Source organism: Canis aureus, chromosome 5 (assembly GCF_053574225.1).
Source record: "Canis aureus isolate CA01 chromosome 5, VMU_Caureus_v.1.0, whole genome shotgun sequence".
NCBI classification, from domain to species: Eukaryota; Metazoa; Chordata; class Mammalia; order Carnivora; family Canidae; genus Canis; species Canis aureus.
This window is the reverse complement of record NC_135615.1, coordinates 15,594,619-15,617,043: the sequence shown is the minus strand read 5'-3', so window position 1 is coordinate 15,617,043 and position 22,425 is coordinate 15,594,619. Positions and strand designations below refer to the sequence as shown.

General features: G+C 39.2%; 1 long non-coding RNA gene across 2 annotated transcripts; it reads right to left on the bottom strand.

The window, feature by feature from the left end:
- Positions 1-302: 302 nt before the first annotated feature.
- On the bottom strand, positions 303-22,349 carry LOC144313724 (uncharacterized). 2 transcript variants are annotated; one of them, XR_013379353.1, is made up of 7 exons: positions 22,085-22,349; positions 20,293-20,419; positions 17,813-18,141; positions 16,279-16,430; positions 15,716-15,908; positions 4,120-4,170; positions 303-448 (listed from the first exon to the last, which is right to left on the bottom strand). It is a non-coding gene; the product is annotated as an uncharacterized LOC144313724 (long non-coding RNA). The 2 variants fall into 2 exon arrangements; XR_013379352.1 differs by lacking the exons at positions 303-448; positions 4,120-4,170; positions 15,716-15,908; positions 16,279-16,430 and having other exon boundaries at positions 16,772-18,141.
- Positions 22,350-22,425: the final 76 nt, after the last annotated feature.

Below are 22,425 nucleotides of genomic sequence, written 5' to 3'. Positions count from 1 at the left end.
CTCACTGCACCATTTTTGGCTTCATTGGCTACCTCTGTGGATAATATTCTGTGGATAATATCCAGAAATTTGGGTGTTTCTCCTGATAACTGAATCAAAATTTTGTTTTTACTCATTTCATGTCAAAGCTTTTCCACAAAGTATCTGTTCATTTATTCAGCTGCCTCACAAATATTTACTTAACATTAGCAAAGCCCCCAGCACCAGTTCATGTGCTCTAGTGGAGGGTCCTTTTTGCTTTCCAAGGATTTATGTCCTACATTTTGCTTTGGGAAGATATACAAATCCACACTTACCTAGTAATATGATTCAATCCAGCAAATATTTATTGAAAGTCTTAAGTGCCAGGCATTGGGAACACAAAAGTAAATAAGATGCAATGGGACTCCCAGTTCAGTGGAGAAACAGACGGGTGGGAGCAGGCAGTTCTGCTACTATGGGCTCAGACCTGTGACAGAGAAATGCACAAGCTTCAGAAGAATATAAAGGAACATAGGATGGAGTAATTCATCCTGCCTGGAAGAGTCAGAAATATCTAACTAGAAGGTGTCACCCTGTGTGAGACTTGAGGTCTGATCAGGAGTTTATTAGATGGATATGGCAGTGAGTTGGATATGAGGCAAAAGAAACAGGGCAGGGAGGAAGTATGGTTCACTCAGGGGAAGGGAAACAACTCCTCATGTCTGGAGCCTCCCATGCAAGTGGACAGCGGGGCAAGGGAAGCCAGGCATGGTGGCTAGGGACAGATCATATAGGGCTGATGCTCCTTACCAAAGGGTTTGATTTTATTGCAGTCAGTGATGTGGAGTCATTGATGAGTTAAGCAAAAGGGTATTGATAAGACAATACAAAGAGATGTCACCAAGTAGTATAAAGGTGGAGGTGGGAGCAGCTTGGACAGCAGTCCCCTGTCAGGTTTCAGATCATAGCCCCCAGCTTCTCAGCTACAAGACCTAACATAAGGTGCCCAAACCTTTCATGCCTTGGTCTCCTCATCTGTAAAACTGAAAATGAAATTTATTGAGAGGATATATGGGTTAATATAGAAAGTGCTTAGTAAGGGTTCAGTAGGTGGTAGCATCTTCATTGTAGCTCTAGTAGTTAGGTTACTTCAGAGTTTTGTCACAAAGTGAGTGAGACTCTAGCTGGAGTTCCCATCAGTGAAGAAGAGCCTGTCTTTTCCATCTGGGCTTTGGAAGCAATAGTCGAAGCCAGGGCTGGTGTTGAGTCTTGGCCTCCTACAGCATCAACGGAGTTCTGTGAACCCTATTTCTCCCCATTTCAGAATCATGGGAGGCAGGACTCCACAAGGAATGGCATCTTCCTTTTGCTGTGTTGGGTCTTCATGATGACCAGAGTCAGGAAATACGGATCTGGGAAAGATCCTAGACAAGTCAGTCATTTTATAGGTGGAGAAACTGAGTCACAGTCTTCAATCTTCTGTGGTCATAGCTCCAGCTAATCTCCAGGGGATCTGGCCAGGGGCCTGATGCCCAGGTTGGGTTTTTTTGCAGCGTTCTATGCTGGCTGGACCATAGAGGCTTCTCCATCTTTGGTTAGTGTTTTATTGTTTTCTTCTGGGATATCTCCCACCTGGCCTGATGAATGAATACTCTTTGTATGACTCAGAACTAGAAAAATACTTTTTTCCCAAGCCAAAGTCTTCCCATGACACCTGTCTCTTTTAAGGAAAGGAAAAACAAACTTGTTCTTTGCCTGGAATCTTTGGATCCAAAGAATCTCTCTCAAATCCTTCCAGTGACCCCTTCAGAAGACTTTCCCTCCTGCCTTCCCTAGCACTGACTGCTTTGATTTTTATCTCTTCCTGTCCCAACCACTTCTTACCTCCGCTGTTCCCTGTATTTCCCCTGATGATTGCTCTTTGAGAATGTACTGAACGCCACCACCAATGCAAGGCCCTCGACTAAGAGGTACAGGGAGTCTACTTGTGTGGCAGGAGAAAAGGACACTGGGACGAGAAGGGACTGATTGGTGGCCTTGAGCAACCCCTCGTTTCCACACACATCAACAATGACAATGACTTTTTCCTTCTCCTACAGAAAGATTGTTGATGATAACACTTCAATATGTTACCAGCAGGCCTAGCCCGGGTTTTATTGTCAAGCTGGATTCTGTTTGTACTGGAGCACATTCCATTCTCAATTTAGTTTGGGACAAACCAGAAAGGGAATGCACCTCAAACATAATAAAATGTGACTCTCGAGAGAAAAGAGACTTAGTTCTAGGCCTCTGGCCAAATTAAACTCATTCTTTGCTACCACCACCTTTAGATTATGCCTGACTCATTAACTGTTTGTAATATTCAGCTTTAAAATGGTAAAAATAGGCAAAATTGGAAACCAAGCTGAAACTTCAGGCAGTGTGTTGGTGACTTTCTCATTCCCCATGTTTGGCTGGGAATGATGCAGGCCAAGATCATTACCGAGAACATAGCCTTTTTTGTAAAATGTAAGAGAAATTATTAAATAATAGATAAGCATCATTATCACTAAACATATAAATAGATGTTTGTCTTGCTGTCTGACATTCCATGCACAGAGAACTTGAATTGCATTATGTGGCTAATTCTGTCTGAGGGTGTAGAGAGCCTTATTAGGAAGAGGTAGTGCTTTGTTGTGAAGGGTAATGTCAAAAGAACATGGTTCTCTCTCTCTCTCTCTCTCTCTCTCTCTCTCTGTCTGCCCCAATCCCTCAGCTGAGAGAACTATGGTAAAGTGAAAAGGACATTAATTAGTGAGCAGCTCCTAAGAGTCCAGCATGACAGTGGGGACACCACATACTTTGTGGTTCCTGAACCAGGCCCTGGTTTGAAATAACACATAAAAGCTACATTAGGTTATTTTATTTTATTTTTTTAGCCAGGGCCAGTACTTCCAACAGTTGTGAATTCTTTTCACAGTTGTCTGCTTAATTTCAATGCTGAACCCATCTTTGAAGTCAGTGTTTTAAGCTTAGAGCTGTATCATGCCAGCTCTGAGAAAGATATTTTAGCAAAGAAGACCTTTTTCCAGGCTAGTGGGGCCAAAAAATCCCAAAACAATAAACAAATTTTAAAAACCCTACAAAAAAAATAAATAAAAAATAAAAACCCTACAAACATTCTCTTCTGACTCTGTAATATATGACATACTTTTTAAAATATTTTTTTAGATTTTGAAACAATCACAAACTTCCAGAAAAGGTGTTAAGTACAGTATAAGTAACTTCTTCCCACTAGATTATTTGAGAGTGAGTTCTTAATCCAATGCCCTATTCCCACTGAATAAGGACGAGAATATTCTCTTCCATTCAAAGCAGCAAATCAAGTGATCCATTACTACCACTTAATCCTCAGGCTCCATTAAAATTTTACCATATTTTTCTAATGTTTTTGATAGCAAAGGGAGTCTGTTCAGAGTCATACATTGCTTTTTGTCACCATGTCTCCTTAGTCTTCTTTACTCTGGAATGTTCTTCAGTCTCTTCTCAACTTTCATGGCCTGACACCTTTGAAGATGACAGGCCAGGTATTTTATAAGATGCTCCTCAGTCTGGGTTTGTCTGATGTGCTCTCATAATTAAATTCAGGTTATGTGTATTTGGCAAGAATATCACATGAGTGATACTGTGTTCTCGTCACAGCATCCCACGTGAAATCCATGATATTTCAGTTTGTCCCATTGCTGGGGATGGGCACTTTGATCACGCGATGCAGACAATGTCTGCCAGGCTTTTTCCCTTTGGTAATCAGTAAGTATTTTAAGAGGAATGACTTCAAAAGTAAAGCCATATTGTTTTTATGTTTAACAAAGGACTGGCATTTTAACTCAGCCAAGCCTTGGGAGACATAAGTTCCAGATCTGGTAGAAAAAGAGGCAAAGTAGTGCTCTCATAAGCAAGTCCTGGAGGAAAGAATGCCAGAATAGTTTTTCCAAGAAACTCCGAAAAGTGGTGATAGGTAAAATCCTTTGAAGTGAGTAATGCAGGGATTTTTGTAGGGGATGAACTCATTGGAAAGCCTCTGTCACTTTGTCATGTTTAGTTTCTACCTGGGCTTGTGGTACAGGTGACAAACTTTCTTAGTGCAACTAGTTTAGATGAGTCCTGTTCTTAACTTACAAGAGCCTTCCAGGAGTCAAAAACTGGACTTGAAGAATTTCGGGATTATGTCTGAAATCAGAGGGCCAAGAAATTGGTGAGGTTTTTGTATAAGAATGACATAATGAGCTCTATGTGAACTATCTTTCTACGAGGAAGAAACTAGATATCGGATACAGCGGAGTATCCTAGACACGGAGCTAGTGGTATAGTCTTTAATATCCTGTCCTACATAATATACTAGATAAAGGTCATGCTAATATTATTTTCATTTCAGAAATAAGGTCAATAGATGTTGAATGACTAGCCCTTCAGCCCTAGAGCCAAAGCCTGAAGCCAGCTCCTGGGAAAGATCATGACTGTGGAAGTCAGAGAACTAGGAGACACATACTCATACCATTGCCACTTTCTCTGGAAGGAAGCCTCCCTTGGCTCCCTCTGAAATTGTTCCTATGCCCCTGGTTGATAGAGTTCCCTGAAAGCATAATTCCCCACCTTGTTACTTTGTGTCCCACATATAAGGGAGCCAAGACCCATGCTTAATCATCACTGTAAGACTAACCCTCAGAAAAGTATACTGCATGGGACTGATCAAACGTATTAAATATAAGCCATCTTATTTAATAAAAATGGCTTTAGAATTCAGAAACATATTCCCCAAAATTTTTCTTATTTCATTTGATAATTTTCCGTACAAAAGTATTTTGCTAGGCCTATAATCTCTAAAATTTTCAGGTGTTTCTTTACCTGCTATCTTATAACAAAAGGTACAACGTTGAAACTTTCCTTGTCTTACCAGCCTCATTCGTCTTTAGGAATACTCAATATCTAACTTTAGGGGTTCTGACTTAGTTCAGATCATTCCCTAAAGATCTTGAATAAATTGGAAGGGCTTTGCATATTTTCCAGCTTAAAATTATGTCTCCAATCTCCAGACCACTCTTAGGATTCTATTTTATGATGTATCTAAATACATATACATCTATACATACACATTAATATTTGCAATATTCTAAGTAATCTAGAAAGGCACCGACATTTTCTAGAAAGTGTGAGGGCTAAACAACCAAAATTGTGGGATGGGGGAAGCCACCAAATTTCAAATATCATGTTCTCTTGTCAGATCAGATTCAAAGTTTTCCCCCAGAAAATATAATTTTAAGTATAATATTAGGAGGAAAATCATATGACACCCTCATTTTCTTTGAAACTATAGAGATTACTAGAAAGAGAACTGGAATAGGTAAGGACCAGTGGAGGGTCAGGATGAGTAGTCATGAAGAAAGGAAGACACTTGGGCTGCAGATGGGACTAAAGATGGCCAGGAGGAAGAGGTGGGCAGGGAGGGGTCTACGGAAACAGAAGTAGGTGCCAGAAAATCAGTGCTGGCAAGAGGGGAGTTGCAAAGAGAATGAGCGTGGACATTTTCTAAGTCCCAGCAGAATCTAGTTGGACTTTTGGCTGATCATCCTGCTGACTTTTATTTATTCTTCTCCAATTTTTGTCCTCTTACACACACACACACACACACCTTAAAGGTACGCCTTCAAAAATAAAATAGTCTGAGCTTAGGGGAAGAAGAGAAAAATTAAGTTCTTTTTGACTAAGCAATAAGACCAACTGAACAGGGCAGCCCCGGTGGTGCAGCGGTTTGGCGCCGCCTGCAGCCTGGGGTGTGATCCTGGAGACCCCGGATCGAGTCCCACATTGGGCTCCCCGCATGGAGCCTGCTTCTCCCTCTGTCTGTGTCTCTGCCTCTCTCTGTGTCTATGAATAAATAAATAAAATCTTTAAAAAAAAAAAAAAAGACCAACTGAACAGCAACCTCAAGGGAAACACAAACCAAGAGCCCCTCCAGAGTTGTGCACAATCACTGGAGTCACACAACTAATGCACATGGAAGAAACAGATCATACCCAATGGCTTGCAGCCACAGGGTGAATCTGATTTTTATAAGCTTGGGTGCAGTTATTATTAAAGGTGATCAATGTCAAACACTTGAGGAGATTGTAAAATGTTGCTGCTGAAGAACAAGATAAATACCCATATGGAAGAAGTAAGCAATAAAAATAAGGCAGAAGATGGACAAATGACCTGATTTCTTCCACAAATGAATGGGAAAAATAATAGGAAGAATTTTTACAAATGAAGAGTCCTAAGGGAGGTCTCACCCAAATATAATATGTCAATTTTGTTTGGGTCCTGATTCTAAGCGATCAATTCAATTATAAAAAGACATTTTTGAGTAGTCATGGACATTTGAACCTGAGATTGGTTATTATATAGTAGTAAGAAGGAATCATTGTTAATTTTGTTAGGTGTGATTATAGCATTATGCTTGTGTATACACACATACACAAAAACACACACACTTTGCCCTTATCTGCCCTTATCTGTTAGAAATACATACTGAAGTATTAGAGTCAAAATGAAATTACACCTGGGGGGCGCCTGGGGGGCTCAGTGGTTGAGCATCTGCCTTTGGCTCAGGTCATGATCCCACAGTCCAGCGACTGAGTCCCACATCGGGCTTCCAGCATGGAGGCTGCTTCTCCCTCTGCCTGTGTCTCTGCCTCTCTCTGTGTCTCTCATGAATAAATACATAAAATCTTGGAAAAAAAAGAAATTATACCTGGGATTTACTTTAAAATACTCTAACAGCAACCAAGGAAGATGGAGAGGACAACAAATGTAACAAGATTAGGGGAAATATTTATAATTACTGAACCTGAATGATAGGTACAAAAAGGTTCATTATATGTTTCTACCTCTGTATATATTTTTGAAATTTGACTTTAAAGTATTTAGCAGATACTGATCCTTGGGGCCTAAGGCAGACTAAATGAACTAGTATAGTACTCTGGTTGAGGAGAAAGTCCTTGGAGTCAGTATTTTTTATCTACCCTCCCCACCCCAGCTGCTTCTAATATTGCAGCCAAGAATCTTTACCCCTCTTGATTATATATATGTATATATATATATATATATATATATATATACACACATATGATTATATATATATAAACATTTTATTTATTTATTTATTCATGAGAGACAGAGAGAGGGGGAGGCAGAGAAATGGGCAGAGAAAGAAGCAGGCTCCCTGTGGGGAGCCTGATGTGGGACTCAATCCCAGGACCTCAGGGTCACGGCCTGAGCGCTTTTATATATATATATATATATATATAAAATATATATAAAACTCGTTATTTTGAGATAATTTTAGATTCACACACGATTGTAAGAAATAATACAGAGATCCCCTGTACCCTTTACCCAGTTTCTTCCAATGGTGACATCTTACAAAACTATGGAATAATATCATAATTGGGATATTGACATTGATATAATCAAGATACAAAACATTTCCATCACCACCTGAAAACCTCATTTGTTCCCTTTATAGCCACACCCACTTCTCTCACATTCCCACCCTTTCATTAACCTCAGGCAACCGCTAAACCACTAATCTGTTCCTTATCTCTACACTTTGTTCATTTGGGTATGTTATATACATGGAATCATAAGGCATGTAACCCCCTCTTTTCTTTTAGAAAGAAAGAAAGCATGCTCACACACAAGGTGTATGGAGGGAGGGCAGAGAGAGAGAGAGAGAATCCTAAGTAGGCTGCATACCCAGCTCAGAGCGAGATGGGGGCTCTATCTCACAACCTGGAGATCATGACCTGAGCTGAAATCAAGAGTCATACGCTCAAGGGACTGAGCCACCAGATGCCCCAAGCATGTAACCCTTTCCGATTGGCTTTTTTTCCACACAGTGTAAATCTCTGGAAATTCATCCAGGCTATTGCATGTATCGATAATTCTTTTCTTTTTAGTGCTGAATAGTATTTCGTGGTGTACTGTACCCGTTTGTTTAACCTTCCATCTGTTGAGGGACAGCTGGATAGTTTCTGGGTTTTGGCATTTACAAATAAAATTGTAATAAACATTTGTGTACAGGTTTTGTGTGTGAACATAAATTTGATCTCTCCAGAATAAATGTCCAGGAGTATAATTTCTAGATAAATGGTAGTTTCATGTTTAGTTTTAAAAAAAAAGCTGTGAAACTGTTTTCCAGAGTAGCTATACCATTTTACATTCTCATCAGAAATAGAGTTGTGATCCAGTTTTTCACACCGTTGTCAACATTTGGTGTTGTCACTATTTTTTATTATTTGCCATTTTGATAGTGAGATCTCATTGTGGTTTCAGGTTGCATTTCCCTGATGGCTAATGATGTTGAACATCTTTTTATGGGCTTATTTTCCATCTGTATATACTCTATGGTGAAGTGTCTTTTCATATATTTTGCCTATTTTCTAAATGGATTGTTTGTTTTAGGTTATTAAGTTTACTAGACCTTCGTTGGATATTTGCTTTGCAAATATTTTCTCTCAGTCTATAGCTTGTATTTTCATCCCCATAACAGGCTGTCTCAAAGAGCAAACGGTTCTAATTTTGAAGAAGTCCAATATATTGACTTTGCTTTTGTGGATCATGCTTTGGGTTGTTAAGCCTAAGAACACTTTGGCTAGCCCTAAGTCCCAAGGATTTATCCCGTTTTTAAAAAGGTTTAGAAGCTTATTTTAAACTCTGATGGTTGGGAACCCTGGGTGGTGCAGCGGTTTAGTGCCTGCCTTTGGCCCAGGGCATGATCCTGGAGACCCAGGATCAAATCCCATGTCAGGCCCCTGGTACATGGAGCCTGCTTCTCCCTCTGCCTATGTCTTTGCCTCTCTTTCTCTCTCTGTGTGACTATCATAAACAAATTTAAAAAATAAATAAATAAACTCCGATGGCTTGAAAAAAATTACAATTATGTATTTTACATTTAACTCCATTATCCTTTTGGAGCTGACTTTTGTGTAAGGTGTAAGACCTATGTTGAGGTTCTTTGAGGTTTATCCTTTTGCTTTTGGATGCCCAATGGCTCCAGCATCATTTGTTGAAAAGGCTAGTTTCCCCCACGCCACATTGAATTACTTTTGCACCTTTGCAAAAAAAAAAAAAATATATATATATATATTTATATCAGTGTGAGCCTATTTCTGGGTACTAACATTGATCCATGTGTTTTTCTCTCTGCCAGTACCACACAGTTTTCATTTTTTTGTTCCTACATGGTAAGTCTTGAAACCAGGTAGATTGATTCCCCCTGTTGTATTCTTGTATTCTCTTTTTTTTTCCATATTATTCTAGCCAGTCTATTTTCTTTGCCTTTCCATATAAATTTTAGAATAATCTTTTCTATATCTACAAAAAAATCTAGCTAGAAATCTGATAAGGATTTCATTAGACCTGTATGTATATTAGTTTGGGCAGAATTTATATTTTTACTATGTTGAGCCCCCTAATTCTTTAATATAGGATGTATCTCCATTTAATTAGATCTTTTATTTCTTCAGCATGCATATCCCATATGTATTTTAAATCTATGTTAATTAAAAACCTAAATATTTCACTTTTCTGAGCAACTGTAAATTTGTATTTTTAAAATCAGTGTTCATGTATTCATTGTTAGTATATTGAAACATAATTGATTTTTAAAATGTTTATCTTGTATCTTTCAGTCTTGTTGAATTCACTTATTAGTTCTAGGAATTTTCACATAGATTCTTTGGCTTTTTCTAAGTAGAAAATCATGTCATCTGAAATGGGGGCAGGGTTTTATTTTGTCTTTGATCTGTATAATTTATACTTTCTTTTCTTGTCTTTTTTGCACTGGCTAGAATGTCCAGCCAAATACTGAAAAAAGTAATGAGAGTGGACATCCTTGCCTTGTTCTCAAACTTAGAGGGAAAACACTTCGTCTTTCCTCATTAGTATAATGTTCTGTAGGTTTTTTACAGATGTTCTATCAAGTTTTAGAAAGTTCTCTTTCTATTTTTCTGAACGTTTCATCATAAATAGGTGTTGAATTTTGCCAAATGTGTTTTCTGCATCAATTAATATGATCACATCATTTTTATTCTTTACCCTGTTAATATGATACAATTTGTTGAATTTTGAATATTAAACCAGCTCTACATCACTGGAACAAACTTCACTTGATCCTGTTGAATAATTCTTTGTATATATTGCAAAATTCTATTTGCTAATATTTGTTAAAGATTTTTGCATCTATATTCATGAGGAATATTTGTCTGTAGGTTTTGTAGTGTCTTTTGTTTCGTATCAGGGTAATATCAGCTTCATAAAATACATTAGGAAGTGTTATTTTCTGTTTTCTGAAAGAGATTTCATAGAATTGGTGTTAATTCCTCTTTAAACCTTTAGTCTAATTCTTAAGGGAAACTATCAAAGCCTGGCTGCATTTTTTAAGGAGTTTTTCATTAAAAATTCAATTTCCTTAATAGTATAGGGCTTTTCAAATCGTCAATTTTATATTGGGTAAATTGGGATAGTTCGTGTTTTTCGAGAAATTGATTCATTGAATCTAAGTTGTCAATTTGATGTAAGTGGACTTATTCATAGTTTTCCCTTATTATTGTTCTTTTGATTTCTGTAGGGTGTGGAGTTTTAGCCTCTGTTTTGGTCCTGATATTGTTAATTTGGGTTTTCTCCTTTTATTTATTTATTTATTTATTTATTTATTTATTTATTTATTTATTTATGATAGTCACACAGAGACAGAGACAGAGAGACAGAGGCAGAGACACAGGCAGAGGTAGAAGCAGGCTCCATGCACCGGGAGCCCGACGTGGGACTCGATCCCTGGTCTCCAGGATAGCGCCCTGGGCCAAAGGCAGGCGCCAAACCGCTGCGCCACCCAGGGATCCCTGGGTTTCCTCCCTTTTTTTTTTTTTTTTGTCAGTCTTATAAGAAGCTTGTCAATTTTATTGATCTTCTCAAAGAACCAGTTCTTTGTTTCATTGATTTCCCCCATTGTTTTTTTTTTTTATTAATTTCATTGAATTTTTGCTCTTTATTACTTTCTTCTGCTTGCTTTGGGTTTTGCTCTTTTTTTCCAAGGTTCTTAACATTGAAGCTTGTATTATTATGTGAGATATTTCCTATTTTTAAGGTAAGAATTTAGTGCACTCTTTTAGCTATATCCTACAAATTTCTATATATTTTATTTTCATCTCTATTCAGTTCAATGTATTTTTTTATTCCCCTTGATACTTCCTCTTTAACACATGCATTATTTAAAAATGTATTATTCAGATCCTATGTGTTTGGAGATTTTTCTATTACCTTTCTGTTATTGCTTTCTTGCTTGGTTCCATTGTGTTTGAAGAACACTCTGCATGATTTCAAATCTCTTAAATTTGTTAAGATTTGCTTTACGACCTAGGATATGGCCAGTCTATCTTTGTATATGTTTCTTGGGTGCTTGAGAAAATGTGTACTATACTATTGAGTGAAGTATTCTATACATGTTGACTAGACCCTGTTAGTTGACACTATTAAATTCTCTACACTTGCTAATTTTTCTCTCTGGTTGTTCAATCAGTTGTTGACAGAGGAGTTTTGAAGATTTCAACTATGATTGTAGATTTGTCTATTTTCATTTCAGTTCCATTAGTTTTGTTCACATATTTTGTAACTTTGGATTTTTTTTTGGCATATACATTTAGGATTGCTATGTCTTCCTTGTGAATTTATCCTTTTATCATTATACAGTTTTTTTTGTTCTGAAGTCTGCTTTATCTAATATTAATATAGTCACTCTGGCTTTCTCTTGATTAATGTTTACATGACTTATCTTTTTTTTATCCTTTTACTTCCAACTTGCCTATATCATTATATTTATATTATATATTGTTAAGTGAGCTTCATAGAGATAAAATACAGTTGGATCATGTTTTTAAATGTACTTTTAATTGCTATATTCAGTCCATTGATATTCAATGTGATTATTACATTAAAAGTAAATTTGCCATTTAATTTTTTGTTTTCTGTTTGTTGTCTCTGTTTTTCTTTTCTTTTTCCTTTCTTCCTACTGGATACTTGAACATTTTTTAGAATTCCATTTTGTTTTGATTTATGTATAACATGATAGAATAATATTTATTATTCTATGTATGATGTATAAATATATGAAATATTAAAATGTTAAATTTATATGAAATATATATGATATAAATTATTATAGTCTGCTGATGTCATCATTTTACCCATTTTAGTGAAGTGTGTAAGCCCTATTTCCCTTTAAGACTATTATCCTCTCGGGGATCCCTGGGTGGCGCAGCGGTTTGGCACCTGCCTTTGGCCCAGGGCGCGATCCTGGAGACCCGGGATCGAATCCCACGTCGGGTTCCCGGTGCATGGAGCCTGCTTCTCCCTCTGCCTGTGTCTCTGCCTCTCTCTCTCTCTCTCTCTCTCTCTCTGTGACTATCATAAATAAATAAAAATTAAAAAAAAAAGACTATTATCCTCTCCTTATAATTATTTTAAATACTCACATACTTCTGAGTCACATCAGCCAATGTTATAATTTTTGCTTCAGCCATAAAGCATAATTTAGAAAATTCAAGAGGAAAGGAAAATCAATTGTATTTACCCATATTTTTGCTTACCATGTTCTTTGTTCCTTTCTCTTCCTCATGTACCAAGAGTCTTACTTTCATCATTTCCTTCCTATAGCTATTCTTTTAGGAATAGGTCTGCTGGTGATGAATCCTCTTAATTTTCCTTTATCTGAAAAAATGTATTGATTTATCCTTAATTCTGGATGATATTTCTGCTAGATTTGGGATTCTAAGCTGACAATTGCTTTTCCTTTAGCATTTGAAAAATGTGCCATTTACTTCTGGCCTCAATGGTTTCTTGTGATAAATCCAGTCATTAAAATAGTTTTCCTCTAGAGGTAAGGTGTTGTTTCTCTCATTGCTTTCAAGAGTTTCCCATGTCTTTATTTTTCATAAGTTTAATTATGATGTGTCTTGTGGATTTCCTTGGGTTTTTCCTGTTTGGATATGCTCATCTTCTTAAACCTGTAGGTCTGTATCTCTTGCCAAATGCAGGAGATTTCAGCCTCTATCTCTTCAAATACATTTTCAGCCCTTTCCTCTTTTTCTTCTCCTTCCAGGGTTCCAATGACATGATGTTTATTATCATCTCCTAGGTCTCTCCAAGATCTATTTTTTCTGTCAATTTTCTCTCTGTTGTTCAGAGGCAATTTCCTTTTCAAAAGATTTACTTATTTACTTATTTACTTATTTATTTATTTATTTAGATTTTATTTATTTATTTATTTGTGAGAGAAAAACAGAGAAAGCACAAGCAGAGGGAGGGACAGAGGAAGAGGGAGAATCAGAATCTGACACAGGGCTCAATCTTGTGACCATGAGATCAAGACCTGAGCTGAAACTAAGAATCAGATGCTTGACCCACTGCACCACCCAGGTGCCCCAGATTGCATAGTTTCTATTCTCTCTTCAAGGTCATAGAAACTCTTCTCCTTCCTTTCCATTCTGCTCTTGACCCTATCCATAGACTTTTTGAATTTTGGTTCTTGTATTTTCTGCTTTTAGATTTTCCATTTGGTTTTTCTTTATATCTTTGATTCCTTTGCTGAGATGTTCTATTTTTTTTTGCTAGATTTTCTAGGTGTTTTTTTTTTTTTTTTTTCATTTGCTTCAAGTGTGTTTGCAATTACTTACTGAAGCACTTTTATGATAACTTCTTTAAAAATCTTTGTTAGGTAATTCCAACATGTCTGTTATCTTGCTACTCATATCTGTTGACTGCCTTTTCTCATTCAGTTTGCAATCTTACTAGTTATTGATATAAGAAGTAATGTTCTATTGAAACCTGGAGTTGAGCCTATTTTGTTATGAACCTTATTTAACCCTCTGTGTTAACTGACTTTCTCTAACATGCCCCTGGCAAGAGAAGGGGTGGATGCTTCCTGATCATGGGAATAGAAGTCTAGGTTCCCCATTTGGGCTCTGTTGACAGTGGAGGGTAGGTGTAGGGGTTCTGGCTCCCTCCGGGCCTCCCCTGATACTTCCCTGGCTGAGAGGTATAGAAATCTCTCATTTCCTCTTCCCATGTGGCCTCCACTGACACTATGACTTAGTTACCCCTGAGTGGTAGTAGCAGTGCTGACTCTGTGAAGTTTCCTCTCATACCTCCTCAGTGGGGCAGGGGAGGGGCACCACATTACTGTTGGGTGGGGGGTAAAGAGGCAAAATTCAGGCTCCTCACTCAGACTTTGCTGGTATGGTTATAAGTGGGTACACAATCTTTTCTTTGGGTTTGGCTATATCCGAATGGTTATTGTCTAAAAGTTTTTTGTCTTACAAGGCTGTCCATTTCTTGTTCCTTTGTCTGAAGAGAGCAAGCTCTGTTGCAGCTTTATTTTTGTTTGTGCCTATTGTCATTTTCGATTGCAAGGTTCTTCAGCTCCAAGTCTTGGAAATATGAAGCAGTAGACAACCCAGAGATCTTACTGCTATATTGTTCCTCAGGTCCTGAGGTCCCCGCCAGTCTGCCTTCTTTCCACCTTTCAGGTTCTTCTTTTATATGGTTTCTATGTCATGTCCAGGGCTTTTAGTTGTACTTAATGGGAAAAATAGGAAACATATGGCTACTTTAACTTCCCAACAGCTTATAATATTTTTAATATAATATTTGATACGTACAAAAGAATGTATGTATGTGTGTGTTTTACAAAGCATAATAGCATGAATACTAAATCTTTTAAATGTTAAATATATAATAGTGAGTTGGACTTTTTCCTAGAGAAAAATGAAAACCACACTACTCATTCCCTAGCTAACTCCCTTTGGCTGACAGTATGTTAGACATTTTTGTGCTCTAAAATGTCCTTTGGTTCTTAGAACCTGCTGAGGATAGAGTTTGGCCCCCTGACCTAGTTAGCATATCTTTGTTGTTGTCGTTATTTAAAAACCACCTTTCCTCTGTTCTGAAATTTCCTGCCTCCCAGCCACTTGTCAACATGGAGAGTGACACAGCCTTGCAGCTGGGAAGCCTGTGAAGCTGATGACTCAGGATGGCTAAAATAAACACCCTTCGTAGCTGAGGACTTCCCAGTCACAGGCTATTCTGACCAACTCTTCTTCCTTCTTGTCCTCCTCCTGGATCCTTTCTCATTCTCTGGTATATCTGTATCAATGCACATCAGTTGTGTAGGAGAAGCATCCCAACAATTGTCTTGTTCAGAAAGAACCAGAGCAGGCGCACAAGGAAGGGTATGTACAAACAAGGCTGGGGCCCTGACCAGGAGACAGGATCTCATAATTAATTGAAAATTACTTGGGAGGGCTCCAGGTTGGCCACCATGCTCTCCTTCTTCTCCAGGGAAAGGTTGGATAGCACATGGATTTTCCCTTCACTCTCCTAGACTTTTTTCCTTTCTCCTGGCAGCACTCACCAAGTTCCAGGAAGTGATGGAGTATAGGAAGTGGACCTCATACAGTCACTAAACAGATGAGAGTCCCTGAGATTCAGAGAATACCACATGGAGCCATTCCTTCCCTGACAAGCAGTATGAGCGTCCAAGCACCCTAGCATACCGGAAGGCTCCAGAGGCTAAGCAGCAGGGGCTGTGTGTTCTGTCTACAATACAGTATTTGGGTTGATTCTGGGAAAAGATCTAAACAAGTTTCACAAAGAACAAAGGGTTGCAGCTGTAATATCTTACCTCCTGGGAAACACACCAGCTGGATCTTGCCTCTGAGGCTCTGTTTCTGCTCCCCACTTTTATTTCTCTGGCATGGAAGCCAGGGTGGAAAACACATTGGACTTGTGGTCAGAGGAACCCAGTTTGGTGCAGTGCCCTTCCTTACAGCCATGTGACCTTGAATTAATCACTTTTGTGTTTGAGCCTCAGTTTTCTTATGGATAAGAAAGAAAAATGGGTAAGATACTTATTCTACAATTGACTATTTTTTACTTGATATAAAGGAATCATCTATAATTTTGTTGAGTGTGATCATGGCATTGTGAAAATAATATCATTATCTTGGATTTGCTCTAGAATGCTCTCAGGATAATGAAAAGGAAGAGAGATAGAGGATAAATGCAACAGGATTGGCAGAATGTGGATAATTATTGAAGGAAAGTGCAGGGTGGGGACTGTTAAAGTCTCTACTTTTGTGTTTGAACTTTTCCATGATAAAAAGTGACAAGAGTAATACCCAGCCTACATTCCAATAAGATCAACAAGGTAATTGATAGAAGCGTCCTTTGGAAACAATGCCTTACTATATAGAAGAAGTTGTGTAGGAGGCGGAGGCCCCCAGGCTGCTGTCGGGCAGTGGGCAGGTTGTCAGCATCACTGTTCCTGAGCTTTGGGATGGCACCAGTTTGGGTTGCAAAGATGACGATGTCTGATTCATGTCCCAAGGAACTCGTGTCTAGTGGTGGAATAAGGTAGGTAAGCAGATGGTTATGAAATGAATTCAATTTCAGACATATGTATAGAGGATTGATAGGGTCTCAGAGAAGATGTGCTAATCTTATGTCTGGGCATTTAGATGGTGGGTAGGGCGGGGAGCAGTGTAGTGACGAGAGCAGCTTCCCAGGAGAGGTGACTCCTGAGCTCACTGTTGAAGGATGAGGAGGTAGCAGGAAGTAGGAATCACAACAAACCTAGGACAGGTGCTCTTCTTCCTTCTCCTTTTCTATAGCCCTCTTCTTGGGAGGATTCTAAGTCAAATCGCAAATCCCTGTGTCAGATGCAAAAGGACTAACCCACTTGCTTCATCTAGACAACATTTTATTTATTTTTTGATTTTTAAAATTTCTTTATTTAAATGCAATTTAGTTAACATATACTGTATCATTAGTTTCAGGGAAAGCATTTAGTGATTCATCAGTTGCATATAACACCCAGGGCTCATTTAATGAGAGCTTATTAACAGGTGACAAATGATCATAAAACCGCAAAGAAGCTCAGGTAGGGTTACGAAAGGAATGATTTTTTTCCCACACTGCACAGGAAGGAACTGGATAGCCCTCGGACCAGACCCTGGCTAGATTACTGAACCATACCATCCCTCCAGGGCAAAGGCTATTTTCAAACATTTTTGGTTCTTTTTGTTACTCTCTTCCTTTCACTAACAGGAAGCCATTTGTTTTCTGTGTCCAATTTAGTGCCCATCACTCCTATTTCCTGTTTATTTTGGGTGATCGAGTCTGATGTTTCTTCTTGTTATAATTATCTTTTACTGTGGAGCCTGTTATGTTGTCCACATGAGCAATGCTAGTTTATTATTTGTAAGTTTTATAAATGACAAAGAGAACAGAGTCTTTAAAAATATTAACACTGCATTCCAAAATATGGCTGCTGCATTTTCCCCTGCGCTGGAGTAAGTATGCTCACACAGAAGATGTCTTTCCTTCCTATTCCTGAGAAGCCTGTCCTCAGGCTTCCTCTCTCTCAAAGCCCAACCAGGGTGGTCTCCTATACTTTCCTGACTTCATCTTTGTTGTCTCCCAGTGATGAGTCCTCAGCTTCCATCACCTCTGTCCTGAGCTCCAGTCCTATCTGTCCAGATGACAGTGGACATCTGCATCCGTATGTTCCAGGATCACCCAAACTTATGTTTGCCACTTCAAACTTGCTCCATTTCTTATATTTTCCAGTACCAGGCAAGACACGTGGGAGCCATGTGGAGCTGCTCCCTGAATGCTTGTCTCCCTCCCCTCACCAAGATATCCATGCACTTCAGAATGGAATGGCTTTCCCTTGGGCAAAGATGTCTCTTACTTATGCTTTCTGCCACTCATCTCTCACCTCTTGAATTAACTGCTGCCACTTCTTCCAAAACAACTCCTTAAAACTTTTGTATTACTCTTCTGCTTTAAATAAACCTGTTGGCTTGGCTTCTCACTGCTTTGTGATGAATCCAAAGTCTTGACCACTTTGTAAGGCCTTTCACACACAGGCCCCAATCCATCTCTCCAGCTCACATCCCACCTTCCCACCTGGGAAGTTGGTCAATACTGTCTTCACCTTCAACTCTCAAGTGTTCTCCGAGCTGCTCTGTTCTTTCTGACCATCAGCTATTACACACGTTTCTCGCTCCTTCTTCCTGGAATGCCTTATGCTTCTCAGTTTTGCCCCTTGTAAGAAGAAAAAGTGACATTAGATAATCACAGGAATCCTGCCTATTTTGTGCTTGCATTTATTCATAAATTTGACACATATTTATGGAGTATCTACTATGCCAGGCATAGTCCCAGGAAGCATCAGTTATCAGGACAGACAATCTCTGCCCTCGTAGAGCTTAGATTCTAGTTAAAGGAGAGACAAAAACAAAACAAACAAATGAAACAAAACAAGCAAAAAGAAGAGCAAGGAATGCACTGGACTACGATGAGTGCTATGAGGCCAGGGTCACAGAGGAGAGCAGTTGTATTATTTCTCCAATTTTCACAAAGCGGAGACAGGTTGTATCTCCCTGTTTGTATTGGTTTCCCAGGGCCACTATAACAAAGTGCCACAAACTTTGATGGCTTAAAGCAACAAAAGTTTATTCTCTCACAGTTCTGGAGGCTAGAAGTCCCAAGCAAGGTGTCAGCCATACTTCTTCTGAAGGCCCTCTGGAGATCCTTCCTTACCTCTTCCAGTTTGGGACATCCCAGGCATCCCATGGCTTGTAGCAAGTGACACACTCCAATCTCTGCCTTCATCTTCATATGGCCTTTTCCCCCACATGGACCCTCTGTGTCTTCTCCTCTTCTTCTTTTTTTTTTTTTCTTTTTTCATGAGAGACAGAGAGAGAGGCAGAGACACAGGCAGAGGGAGAAGCAGGCTCCATGCAGGGAGCCTGATGTGGGACTCGATCCCAGGTCTCCAGGATCCCGCCCTGGGCTGAAGACAACGCTAAACCACTGAGCCACCTGGCTGCCCTCTTCTCCTCTTCTTATAAAGACACCAGCCATCGGGTTTAGGAACCAATTTCATCCTGGGATCCTTAACTAATTACATTTGCAAAGACATGACTCCAAATAAGGTCCTAATCTGAGGCTCTTGGTGGACGTAAATTTTGAAGACAGTGTTCGACCCACTGTACTGTCTAAGCAGTGAGCAATGCATGGTTTCTTCTTACCTCCACGAAGCCATTATCAAATTTTAAATGGACTTAAGCATAAATATGACCGAGGTGGTCCTGGTGTCAATCCAAACACTCCCTCATCGGGCAGGATTTGTTTTCTCTTTTCTCAACTACATTTTTGACCATGGAAGTAAAAGGGAAGGTAGATATAGCTCAGTAGTTAGGAGTGGCTGGTGGGACACCAGCACATGGCTCTGGAAAGGCTCTGAATTCTTCTGCTTCCTTGAGCATTGCTGGGATGTCTGTCACAACATCAGCCTTTTCCAGAAGAATCAGAGATAAGGGTGATTACAAGCTGATTTTTAAAAATTTTATCCCTTCCACTTTTACTTTAAACATGAGTACAAAAATATCTTAGATAATAATAGGTGACTGAAAATAGTAATTGGGCACAGCACTGTGTTTTATAAGCCTTATCTTCTTTAATCCTCACAACAAACTTATGAAGTAGCTATTACTAATATTCCCATTTAATAGGTGGGAAAAAATACCAAGACTTAGATCAGAGTTTGTGTGATCATTCTCCCAATGAATGCACAAGCCTGGAGAGATCATTCTGGTTGTTAATTTACAAACCGATGACATGTGGGTAGTGGTTCTTCAGAGGAAGTGCTTATATCTTGAAGCATTTGTTTATTTCATATTCTTTAATTTTAGAATTTCTCCAACACCCATTTCCAACTTAATACAGCTCATGAAAGTGTTTATAACAGTTGCACTTGTTTCTGAGCACTTATTTATGTAATTGGCGACTTTTACACATTTTTCGAGTATGTGTTTGCTTAAAGGTTTAAAAGTTTTTGTTGTTGCTTTTTTAAATGTAAACTTGGTTAAACAATGCACAAGACTCTGAAGCACCATAGAGGAAACACCTATGAAATAGTAGAGGAGTGATAAGATAGAGACCAAACCAGCAGAGAACATGGAAAAACAAGAAGAAAAATCAGAAATGAGGCCAGGAAAACAAAATGACTTGAAACGATCACAGGCAAGTTTCAGGGAAGAACAGTCAACAATCATCAGCCAGAAGAGCCCTTGCTCAGGGAATATGGACTCTAAATGGGAGATCCCACTGGAAAACATGAAGAACAGAGATGAGCAAGTTGCAGAAGTTGCAGATGCTCATTAGAGGCCAGTGTTGGGTTGTTTTACCTACCCCTGGTCTGAGAACATCTGAGAGCTGTTTATGCACCAAGCAATGAAAACAGCAGCAGTCATGCTCAGAAGTCCCCTTAGTACTGACTTTCCCATTAAAGACACCACTTCGGTCCTTGGATTCCTTTCTGCAAAAAAACATGAGTGTTTCTTGTGCTTGTGACAAAATAAATTAGGTGCATTAATATTTTGCTAATACCTGCTCCACCACCCTATGCTAACGCAGTGTGGCCAGGAGCGTTCCACGGGCCCTTGACCAGGATGCCTTGAACTTTGGGGTGATGTCTGTTGGCACTGAGGCTGAGTCCTCTGCTAGCGTGTCTATTTTTGATGTGTCTGCTAAGTCAGCTTCCCTCCCTAGTTAAATTTAGTTAGCCTGATTGAATAATCTCCTACCTCCACAATTCAAATAACTGGCAAGTTTAGTTAACTTCTTGAAGTATTTTTTTGTAGGAATATTCCTGGTACAGAAAAAAATGTCACAAATTTTCCAAAACCAAAGCTTTCTGGTTTTAGCTACCTACATAGTAATCTATTTTTTTAAGTTTAGTTTTGCAAAGAAGAAAGCATTCTACTTGATAGAATGCATGACAATGCCTCTGAAAGTAGTTTAAAAATAAAGCATCCCCTTCACAAAGAAAGAGATGCTTTGTTAGCAATATTAAGCATTTTTAGAAATTTAAAACTACCATAACATCTGAAGGCGTGTGCTGAGTCATCTCATCCTGAGAGGTGACAAGGTAGCACAGATCACCTCTAGCTTTGTGGGCACCCTGCCCATACCACCTTGTATTGCAAAGGCCTGACCGCCAGCTGTCAGCATCTGCATCTCTTTGCCTGAGGAGTTTCTGTGTTCCTCCCACAAAGCAGGCTGTAAGGTCTGGAGACTTAACGCCCCTGGGAACAACCCTCAACAACCACTGATCAGAGTTGGTATATAAATACCCCAGCTCCCTTGTCCCTGGGATGCCATCACTCTGGCTCCCAGAGTCCCCAGTAGCACTATATCCAACTACTAACAGTGATGACCTGCCTGATAACCTGCTTTCCCTCTTCTCTCACTTTCTTCTATTCTATTGTCTCTCCTTCACCTCCTAAATAAACTACGTGTCCTCAAACCCCTGTATTTTGGGTCAGCTTCTGGGGGAACCCAAACTTAGACAATATAATATCTCTGGCAAATAATATTCAAGCTGAAATCTAAAAATTTCTAGTTTTTTTACACGGTAATGTAGACCTAAGTGATTTTCAATATCCTCAATTTTGGCAGAATTCTTGACTTAAATGGCCACTCATAGCTCTTATTAAAATTGAATTGGGTCTGTTTAGACATTTCCATGTTTTCTTACTGACTGAATCCTTTATTAAGGATCTTTGAGCACTGAAAGCTATCATCAAGCTTCTTGATGTCTTCACTGGTACTGTACCAACCAATAGGACAAAGAAAATTCTGTGTATAATCAAGTAGCAGGAAATATAATGATTGTACAGGACACAGATCTCTTAAGATTGGCTTACCTCTTTCTCTCTCTCTCCACCCCCTTCCCTGTTCTTCACCTTCCCCTTCTTCTCTTCCCTCCCTCTTTCTCTCTCTCCCTCTCTCTCTCTCTCTCTCTCTCTCTCAGAACCAAGTCCCTTTTCCTTCAGACCTGTATAAAACACCACATCACAGGGCTTAGGATTTGGCTTCCAGAGTAGCTACAGACACACGGGAAAGTGTACAGTATAAGCTCCTGGTGGATGAGATGGTGAGCATGGGGGATAGGAGGGAGCTGGGCAGGCAGTCCCCTTACCTGCTCTCTTCTGTGGCCCACACTGGGGTGTGGTTCCTTTGCAGAGCCTTCTAGAAAAATCCAGAATGCTGGTGATCAGGCTCTTGTGCCACCCACTGTTTCTGGCTTGCTGTGCAATGCCCCACATGACTGCCCTGCATCCTTGACTGTGTTACTTCCCCTCTATCTCACCTCCCAAATCTTTGGGTTTGCACCTCTCACATGAGTGTCGACACCTTAATAATCCTGCCTCAGGCTTTGCTTTCTAGAAGATCCAAAGGCTGCAGTGATGATCCAACCTCTTTATATGGTTTTTTTTATGTCTGTTTTAGACATGTTTTGTGTCCAGAATTAACTTATGC